This window comes from Heterodontus francisci, chromosome 28 (assembly GCF_036365525.1).
Source record: "Heterodontus francisci isolate sHetFra1 chromosome 28, sHetFra1.hap1, whole genome shotgun sequence".
Taxonomy (NCBI): Eukaryota; Metazoa; Chordata; class Chondrichthyes; order Heterodontiformes; family Heterodontidae; genus Heterodontus; species Heterodontus francisci.
Genome location: NC_090398.1, coordinates 63,458,171 through 63,469,199, shown reverse-complemented (window position 1 = coordinate 63,469,199; position 11,029 = coordinate 63,458,171). Strand labels below are relative to the sequence as shown.

The 11,029-nt window shown below is 44.0% G+C and overlaps 1 non-coding gene across 1 annotated transcript; it reads left to right on the top strand.

Moving 5' to 3' along the window:
* Nucleotides 1-353: 353 nt before the first annotated feature.
* trnam-cau (transfer RNA methionine (anticodon CAU)) lies at nucleotides 354-425 on the top strand. The gene has a single exon. It is a non-coding gene; the product is annotated as a tRNA-Met (tRNA).
* Nucleotides 426-11,029: the final 10,604 nt, after the last annotated feature.

Genomic DNA, 11,029 nt, shown 5'->3' with positions numbered 1-11,029 from the left:
ACAGCAGGAAATATCTTTAAAAGAACACAGGGGACATCTTAACAGAGAACACGTTTCCATAAATCATCCATCTTTCGCTGTCTCTTGCTGGTTTGCTCAGTAACTTTCTCTGTCTGTTCCTTTCTGGGTCCTGAAATCTCTTCCTGGTTTTCTGTGTGTCTTTCTCTGCCTGCCTGATTGTCGGTGCTGTTACTCAGTGTCCTTGTGCCATTGTGCAGTGAGGGTGAGTCGGTCAGCGAGTGTGTTGCTGAGTCTGGGTTGTTGAGCAATCTGACAACAATTCTATTTTGTAAAAAAAATTGGGGAACTGAACATATTTCACGAATAGGCAATTGAAATTAAAATCATCTGGTAGCAGAGTGGCGCAGCGGAAGCGTGCTGGGCCCATAACCCAGAGGTCGATGGATCGAAACCATTCTCTGCTATTCAAGTTTTGTAGGAACACAAATGGTTTCCTTTGAAAACATCAAGTGTTTATCCACAATCACATCATGCTTCTTCAAACGCTTTATTGCAATCAGCTTTTTTCTTCCACTCAACACATCAATCAGCAACAAGTCTCACAAACCACTTTGTTGCGCACAGGAACAGAAGCTGCACCAGCTGCAAACACGTTTCACCCCAGTCTCTCCTCTTTGTCAAACCATTCCTGCAGCGCCTCCTCTCCACCAGCAGATGTAAAACGACGGCAAATGGTCACAGTCAGGAGATGGTGAGTAACAGAAAGTAAAACAATAACACGGAAAACCTTTACTGAACATTGAATTCTATAATTTCCGAGCATGACAGCACCCACCACACACTCCCCCCGCCCTCTCCTTTTTATGTGTAGTTATTTTTCCTTTTTTTCTTTTTAATTTGCTTATTTTATTTTAGGTTTTTTAGTGTGTTTAGTTTGTTTCTACTGTTTCTGCTTTTTAATTTTTTTAATGCTTGTGCTTGGAGTGCTCTGTGCTTTACAGTCTATTTACACCCTCTCTGTACTAATGCTTTGTCTTTCAGCACACCATTAACATACGGTTGGCCTTTGCTCCCTGACCTCTGGTCAGTTATTCTCTGTGACCTTGTCCTATCAACACCTTCTCTTTTGTTATCTCTTCCCCACCCCACCCCCCCCCCCCCCACCCACACCCACCTGCTTTACTTGCTTCAAATCTTTTACATTTCTAATATTTGTCAGTTCTGAAGAAGGGTCACTGCCTGAAACGTTAACTCTGTTTCTCTCTCCACAGATGCTGCCAGAACTGCTGGGTATTTCCAGCATTTCTTGTGTTTATTTCAGACAAGTGCTCTGTTTCTCTATCTCAGTCTCATTGTCTCTCTCTCTCTCTGTCTGTCCCTCACTTTCTGCTTCCTAATAGTCTATTCTTGGGTTTCTGTGTTTTTCTCTCTGTGTCCCATTGTCGATGGTGTTACGCAGCGTCCTTGTAACATTGTGTAGCCAGGCTGAGCCTCCCAACACCTGTGTTGCTGTAATAAAAACAGAAAATGTTGGAAATGTTCAGTAGGTCTGGCGGCATCTGTGGAGAGAGAAACAAAGTTAACATGAGTTAACGAAACAGACCTGAAATGTTAACTGTTCTCTCTGCACAGATGCTGCCAGACCTACTGAGCATTTCAAGCATTTTCTGTTTATGTTTCAGGTTTCCAGTATCCGCAGTATTTTGCTTTTGTACGTGTGTTGCTATGTCTGGGACTGTTTGAGTGCAATGCTATTTCTTTATAAACAGTGTTGAAACAAGCATTTTATCTGGCCAACACACAGCATGAATACACAGCTGGATATAAACAGCAGCCTACAGCAGAGGGCGCAGTGGAATTTATTAACACAAATAATTCACCAACACATTATTTACTGCTACCCACAATCACAAAACGCTTTGTGTTAACACATTTTACTCTTTATTTACATCAACTTCTTGCTTCCAGTCAACACTTCAATCCGGAACACAGCTTCCAAATCACCTTTATTCACAAACCCGAACACAAGCTGCAAATGCTGCAAACACACACCAGCCCAGACTTTCCGCTTTCTGTCAACACATTCTTGCATCACTGCCTCTCCACCAACAGTTGCTGCTAGAATCATAAAATCATAGAATGGCTACAGCATAGAAGCAGGCCATTCAGCCTGTCGAACCCGTGCTGGCTCTCTGCCAGAGCAACTCACCTCGTCCCACTCCCCAGTCAGTTTAATTTCGAAGGTGGGGAAACTTCTCGAAAGAATAATTCGAGACAACAATAATAGTCCCTTGGACAAATGTGGGTTAATTCAAGAAAGGCAGCATAGATTTCTTAAGGGAAAATCACGTTTAACTGTGCTGCTGGAGTTTTTTTGATGAGGTAACAGAGAGGGTTGATGAGGGCAATGCTGTTGATGTGGTGTACATGGACTTTCAAAAGGTCTGGCAGCATCTGAAAGGTCACTGACCTGAAACGTGAACTTATTTCAGTTTTCCAGCATCTGCAGTATTTTGCTTTTATTGCCTTTCAAAAGGTGTTTGATACAATGCAACACAACAGACATGTGAGCAAATTTATAACTCATGGAGTAAAAGGGACAGTAGTAACAGGGATATGGATGGCACAGTGGCACAGTGCAGCACTGCAGCCTCACAGCTCCAGCGACCTGGGTTCAATTCTGGGTACTGCCTGTGTGCAGTTTGCAAGTTCTCCCTGTGTCTGCATGGGTTTTCTCTGGGTGTTCCGGTTTTCTCCCACAAGCCAAAAGACTTGCAGGTTGGTAAATAAATTGGCCATTATAAATTGCCCCTAGTTTAGGTGGGGATATGGTCGGAATATGGGATTAGTGTAGGATTAGTATATATGGGTGGTTGATGGTCGGCACAGACTCGGTGGGCCGAAGGGCCTGTTTCAGTGCTGAATCTCTAAAAAAAATGGAATTGGCTGAGTGACAGGAAACAAAGTGTAGTGATCAATGGATGTTTTTCGGGCTCGAGGAAGGTTTGTAGTGGAGTTCCCCAGCAGTCAGTGTTGGGACTCCTGCTTTTCCTGATATATATTAATTACCTAGACCTTGGTATACAGGGCAGAATTTCACAGTTTGTGGATGTTATGAAAATTGGAAGCATTGTGAACTCTGAGGAGGGTAGTGTAGAACTTCAAAAGGACATGGACAAGTTGGTGGAAAGGGCAGACAGATGGCAGGTGAAGTTCAATGTCGAGAAATGTCAATTGATTAATTTTGGTCAGAAGAACATGGAGAGACAATATAAAATAAAGGGTACAATTCTAAAGGGGGTGCAGGAGCAGAGGGTCCTGAGGGTATAAGTCATTGAAGGTGGCAGGATAGGTTGAGAGAGTTGTTAATAAAGCATACAGTTTCCTCAGCTTTAGTAATAGATGCATAGAGTACAAGAACAAGGAGGTCATGTTGAACTTGCACAAGACACTAGACTCAGCTGAAGTACTGCGTCCAGTTCTGGGTGCCACGCTTTAGGAAAGATGTGAAGGCATTGGAGAGATTATGGGAAAAATTCATGAGAATGGTTCCAGGGATGAGGAACTTCAGTTATGAAGATAGATTGGAGAAGTTAGGACTGTTTTACTTGGAGAAACGAAGACTAAGAGGAGATTTCATAGTGGTATTCAAAATGGACAGAGTGGATAGGGAGAAACTGTTCCCACTTGTGAAAGGAGCGAGAACAAGAGGGCACAGATTTAAAGCTAAAAGAAGCAAAAGCGAGATGAGGAAAAACTTTTTCATGCAGCGAGTGGTGAAAGTCGAACTGCCTGAGAATGTGATGGAGGCAGGTTCAATTGAAGCATTCAAAGGGGAATTAGACTGTTATCTGAAAAGGAAGAATGTGCAGGATTATGGGGAGAGGACAGGGAATGACATGAGGTGAATTGCTCATTTGGAGAGTCAGTGCAGACACGATGGGCCAAATGGTCTCCTTCTGTGCAGTAACAATTGTGTGATTCCAATATTCAAGTCATTTATATATATGGTGGTCCTGATACTGACCCTTGTGGACATCACTGTTCACCATCTTCCATTCTGAAAAACAACCAAATACTCACTTTTTTTGTTATTTCAGCCATTTTTTAATCGAAGCAGACACAGACCCTCTTATTCCAGGAGCCTCAGTTTTGTTACCCAGTCTTTTATGTGGTAGTTTGTCAAACGCTTTCTTAAAATCCATATAGACAACATCCATTGCTTTCCCTTCATCAACCTTTTCTGTTTCTTCATCAAAAAAATCAGTTATATTAGTGAAGGATTGGAGAGGTGCTGAACCTCTCAGTTTTCGATCTACCCAAACCAAGTTCAAGGCCTGAATAATGAACCGATTGCCTCATTAGTTCTGTGAATAATACAATGATGTAATAGACAAAGTTTTGAAACATTCCTGCCCATAAATCTTGATAACAGAGTGTGTGTGGATCTCCTGACTCAGAATGTTTAATGGATACAGTCCTCAGATCCGACAAGGAACCCCTGGACATCCACAGTAAAGACAGTGTGGATGAGGAAATGGAAGAGCCGGGAGCTGAAACTCAGGGACGGCCGAGCTCTCCTGTCATTGAGCTTGTGTGTCTGTTCTGCTCGCCGCACTTCCGGCTCTACTTTGTTTCCAATGAAAAGATGAAAAGGGCCGTTCGGTTTTCCTCTCACTGACAGCGTGTTTCACTCGGGTTAATATAACCCGGGACTTTTGCTGCTGAAATGAATTCTGCAAGGTCCCAGCAAACACACCGGCTCCCTCCTTTCTCCCCTCTTTCTATCGAATTGTTTTACCAGGAGGGGCTCAATAATAACAAACCCCCTGCAGGGAATGACCGCAAATTGAGCATCTAAATGGGGCAAGTGGGCAGCTTTCTGGGTTCTAGGTTCCCCCTACCCCGCCCCTCCCTCCAGTCCAAGCCCCTCTTCACTTTCTTTGGGACTTTGATGAGGGTGAAGTGCGGAAAGTTCCCATTGATGTTTGAATGCTGAATTGCTGCAGGGATCTGCGCACGCGCGCTGTAGCCCCGCCCCCAGTGGGACGTCACAATGAGGAGTAGCGCGCATGCGCAGCCTTTCCCCAACCCAGTCTGTGAGGCCATTCACTCAATCAGGGGAAGATGCTTTAAATCAGCTGCTAATGGAGACTTCCCAGGCCCGGGGGAAGGGAACAAACAGCATCTGCTTCCAGCAGCCACTGCTTTGGGAGCGTGTCCGCAGATGTGCTCAGAGATTAGCATTGAGTGGTGGGAAGTTGAGGGGGAGTCGGGGAGTGTTTGTAACAGACACTGTGGAGCAGGAGCTGCTCCCGGAACATGGAGTGAGCCGGGGACACGGGGAAGGGAGAGTTCATTCTCGGACAGTGTCTGTGCAGGCTCAGGGAGACACAATGGGAAGAAATCACTATTGAAATACAGTCACAATTTCACCACCCAAAGGAGAGGGAATTTTCCTGCTTTAGTTCGTCTCTCACTGTTTGTTGGATTGTGAACAGTGGGGGAAAAATAGCCGCAAAATAACGATGTGGACAGTTAGACAAAGAGCATTTATTGCAGACACCAGGTGAGAAGTGTGAAAGGCACATTTTAAATAGTGGCTGCTTGTTTTCCATTGAAATAGAAATGTGACTGTGTCAAGGTCACTGCTCTATCGGACAGTCCCAGTCATTGAGCAGTGCAGGGCTTGTGTTGTTTCTGAATGACACAAACTTCTTGTAAATCCACTGCAAACACCTGGTAAACAGAAGCTGAATACTGCAGTACTGCAGTGGAGTCAGACACTGACACTGTTTGTGTTCCTGGTTTTCATTTTGTGATTGTTCATAATAATTATTATTGGGACGATTGCATTGATCGCTTTTCTATCTTGTACCTCACCAGTTCTTCAGGTTTAAGAGTTACTTTTCATTCCTGCAGGCAAATACATGAAGGAACCTGAATGGATGTGGTGATGTGGTGATTCCTGGCCACAAGAAAAAGTGCAGCAAGCTCACTCCAACACACAGTCGGTACAGGATCACTCCCAAAGCACGGAGATACTGCCAGCTCATCAGTTCCACTGGAACAAACAAAAGAAGTAGTCAGACAGACACTGATCCCAAAGTCAAGAGACACATTTTCAATCCAACAGTCAAACAACAGCAGGAGAGACAGAAGTTGTTTCTATTTCACTCCAATTCAGTACAGCTGACAGGTTGATACATCAATCACAGTCCAAAAACAAACTCACTATCAGATCTAAATAAACTCTATCACTATGGCCACATTTTAAATATAAAATCTGAAATAGAACAGACAAAATTTACATGATTGAAAGGTACAGAATGAATGCAAGGAGGCTTCAAGGGGATTTGGACAGGCTAAGGGAATGGGCAAGAACATGGCAGATGGAATATAATGTGAATAAGTGTGAAGTTATCCACTTTGGTAGAAAAAGCTGAAAGACAGAGTATTTCTTAAATGGTGAGAGGTTGGGAAGTGTCGATGTTCAAAGGGACCTGGATTTCTTTTTTATTCATTCATGGGATATGGGTGTCACTGGCGAGACCAGCATGTATTGCCCATCCCTAATTGCCCTTGAGAAGTTGGTGGTGAGCTTCCTTCTTGAACCGCTGCAGTCCATGTGGGGTAGGTACACCCACAGTGCTGTTAGGGAGTTCCAGAATTTTGACCCAGCAACTGTGAAGGAATGGCAATATAGTTCCAAGTCAGGATGGTGTGTGGCTTGGGGGAGAACTTGCAGGTGGCGGTGTTCCCATGCATTTGCTGCCCTTGTCGTTCAAGGTGGTAGAGGTTGCGGGTTTGGAAGGTTTTGTCGAAGGAGCCTTGGTGTGTTTCTGCCATGCATCTTGTAGATGGTACACACTGGTGCTACTGTGCGTCAGTGGTGGAGGGAGTGAATGTTTGTGAATGGGGTGCCAATCAAGTGGGCTGCTTTGTCCTGGATGGTGTCGAGCTTCTTGAGTGTTGTTGGAGCTGCACCCATCCAGGCAAATGGAGAATATTCCATCACACTCCTGACTTGTGCCTGAGACATGGTGGACAGGCTTTGGGGAGTCAGGAGATGAGTTACTCGCCACAGGATTCCTAGCCTCTGACCTGCTCTTTTAGCCACGGTATTTATATGGCTAATCCAGTTCAATTTCTGGCCAGTGGTAGCCCCTCGGATGTTGATAGTGGGGGATTCAGTGATAGCACTACCATTGAATGTCATGGGGAGATGGTTAGATTCTCTCTTGTTGGAGATGGATGTCCTCGTTAATGAGCTACTGGAAGCTAGTATGCAGGTGCAGCAAGCAATTAAGAAGGCAAATTGTATGTTGGCTTCATTGAAAGGGGATTTGAGTACCTGAGTAAAGATGTATTGCTTCAATTTTATAATGACTTGGTGAGACCACACCGAGAATATTCTGGACAATTGTGGTTTCTTTATCTCGGGAAGTATATACTTGTGTTACGACCAGGTGAGAAAGGTGTCCAGGGGTCTGTTAATTTCTTCACCTGGTCTTATTGTAACAGGGCTTAATTTTTTAAACACATTGTGTTTTGAGCTCCCCCTTTGTGAATCCTTGTTCACAGCTTTCCAATTATAAGGCAAAGTAATGAGCATAAGCAGGCTTTCTTTTGTTTAAAGAAGAAAACTGATATTTATTAAACTTACTTAAACTCTCATACGGTTCACCCATACGGATATACGACGTGCCCACGCTAGCATGCATACGCGATACACACATGCAAATAAGGACAGAAAAGAGAAGAAATTGTTAGGTGAAAGGTTTGAGGCAGTCTCTAACGTTTTATTTTACTCTGCTGCATGCTCACTTGATTGTAGTTAGTCTTGCTGTTCGTTGGGGCCTAGTGTTCTTCTTAAACCTTGTTCACGTAGGAGACTTTTCTCTCTTTGAGCTTCATCTGTTTTCACAAGATTCAATTCCGTGGGGAAGAGATGGAGGCAGGCAGGAGGGAGGTCTTATCAGTCCAGGAGAAAAGTGCTTTCTGATTTCAAGTACCGTTTTCTCCAATTTAAAAACTCTCAGTTCAAACCTCTGCAATAGCCAGTTAGTCATGTGACTAAAACTGGTCTGACCATTTCTTCTGTGCGTTGGGGAAGCAACAACTGGGTCCCCATTGTTTCAACACTGTCTGTTTCTGTGCAAATGTCTTTCCAGTCTGGGGCTTGCAATTTTTAAGTTTTAATGTTCATGCGGTGAAATAATGTGTCCCTCAGTCTTGGCAGGTGGGGATTTGCCTGACACTTGTCATAGAGGGAGTGCAACAGATGTTCACCAGACTAATCCCCTGGGATGGAAGATGATGAGAGATTGCCGAAACTGGCCCTGTATTCTCTGGAGTTTCAAAGAATGACAGATGATCTAATTGAAACTTACAAAATTCTTCCAGGGTCTCACAGGGTAGATATGGATAGAAGGTTTCTTCTGGCTAGTGAGTTTATAACAAGGGGACACAGTCTCAAAATAAGGGCCGGGCATTTGAGACTTAGATGAGCAGGAATGTCTTTACTTGGTGTGGCAAATCCGTGGAATTCTCTACCCCAGAGGGCTGTGGAGGCTCAATCATTGAACATATTCAAGACAGAAATTGATAGATTTCTGAATACTAATGAGATCAAGGGATATGGAGATAGTGGCGAAAAATGGCGTAGATGCAGATGATCAGCCACGAGCTATTTGAATGGTAGAGCAGGCCGATGGGCCGAATGGCCTACTGCCCCTATTTCCTATGATGCTATAAATCCCAATAATATACATCAGACGTTAGACCGAGCTACACATTACATAACAGTCCAAAAATCCCACAAAGTTTAAGACTGAATGATACAGTATCAAATCGATTATGACAAACTGAAGGACTTGGAGCTTGCATACCAGCCCATCGAAGTTATATTTTCATTCACGATCGTTTTCACAGAGCTAAATATTGAATACCAATCCACAACTTGCATAGGACTACCAAATAAAACCTACAGTTGTAAAATACAGTTAATTCATATTTTAAATTAAACACAAAACAAACATAGATTGATACATTGAGAGCAGGGAGCAGCGAGAGTGGAATGGAGCATAAAGACCCCAGAGAGCGAGCGAGAGTGAGAGCGAGAGACAGATCGAGTTCGGGTTCGAGTTCGCTCAAAAGGCGGGAAACAGCGAGAGTGGAGCGGACAAGAGTCCAGGCCGCCGTAGTGTGAAAACAAAGTGAATAGTGACATCACAGGAAAGCTGCAAGGTGATTGGTTGTGAGCAAATGCTGTTTAGGAGAATCAGTAAATCGTTAGTACACCACTGTTGGGGTGGATGTGTAAATAGCTGGGTTCTCGCATCTCAACAACTGGCAGACTTAAAAAAAAGTATCAATAATAAGGAACAAGTGAGTAGTCGGTGAGTATGTTTTTTTCAGTAAGGTTTATTTTAACTAGTGAACTGTATTGATTTTTAGTAGGATTTATCAGTACTAGTAAGGTTTTATTCATAATTCTAAGGTGTTGTAGAATTTGTCAGGCTTTTCTTTAGCAGTAGCAAAGGGTCAACTAATACATAAAGGAATGGCAGGGGTGCTTCAATCTCTAGCGTGCACCTCCTGTGCTATATGGGAGCTCCCAGATGCTTCCCGTATCCTGGAGAACCATTTGTGCCAGGAAGTGATGTCAACTTTGGCAGCTTGAGCTCTGGGTTTTGGAACTTGAGCGGTAACTGGCAACACTGTGCTGCATTGGTGAGGATGAGAGCTACATCTATGTGTGGAGCCAGAGGAAATGGCGAGGTACTAAATGAGTACTTTGCATCAGTATTGACCAAAGAGAAGGACTTGGTGGATGATGAGTCTAGGGAAGGGAGTGTAGATAGTCTGGGTCATGTCGTTATCAAAAAGGAGGAGGTGTTGGGCGTCTTGCAAAGCATTAAGGTAGATAAGTCCCCTGGGCCTGATGAGATCTACCCCAGAATACTGAGGGAGGCAAGGGAAGAAATTGCTGGGGCCTTGACAGAAATCTTTGTATCCTCACTGGCTACAGGTGAGGTCCCAGAAGACTGGAGAATAGCCAATGGTGTTCCTTTGTTTAAGAAGGGTAGCAAGGATAATCCAGGAAATTATAGGCCTGTGAGCCTTAATTCAGTGGTAGGGAAATTATTGGAGAGGATTCTTCGGGACAGGATTTACTCCCATTTGGAAACAAATGGATTTCTTAGCGAGAGGCAGCATAGTTTTCCCGAACTTGATCGAGTTTTTTGAGGAAGTGATGAAGATGATTGATGAAGGAAGGGCAGTAGATGTTGTCTATATGGACTTCAGTAAAGCTTTTGACAAGGTCCCTCATGGCAGACTAGTACAAAAAATGAAGTCACATGGGATCAGAGGTGAGCTGGCAAGATTGATACAGAACTGGCTCAGTCACAGGTAGCAGTGGAAGGGTGCTTTTCTGAATGGAGGGCTGTGACTAGCGGTGTTCCGCAGGGATCAGTGCTGGGACCTTTGCTGTTTGTAGTATATATAAATGATTTTGAGGAAAATGTAGCTGGTCTGATTAATAAGTTTGCAGATGACACAAAGGTTGGTGGAGTTGCGGATAGTGATGATGATTGTCAGAGGATACAGCAGGATATAGATCGGTTGGAGACTTGGGCGAAGAAATGGCAGATGGAGCTGAATCCGGACAAATGTGAGGTAATGCATTTTCGAAGATCAAGTACTGGTGTGAAGTATACAGTAAATGGCAAAACCCTTAGGAGTATTGACAGGCAGAGAGATCTGGGCGTACAGATCCACAGGTCACTGAAAGTGGCAACGCAGGTGGATAAGGTAGTCAAGAAGGCATATGGCATGCTTGCCTTCATCGGTCGGGGCACAGAGTATAAAATTTGGTAAGTCATGCTGCAGCTGTACAGAACTTTAGTTAGGCCACACTTAGAATATTGCGTGCAATTCTGGTCGCCACACTACCAGAGGGACATGGAGGCTTTGGAGAGGGTACAGAAGAGGTTTACCAGGATGTTGCCTGGTCTGGAGGGCATTAGCTATGAGCAGAGGTTGGATAAACTCGGATTGTTTT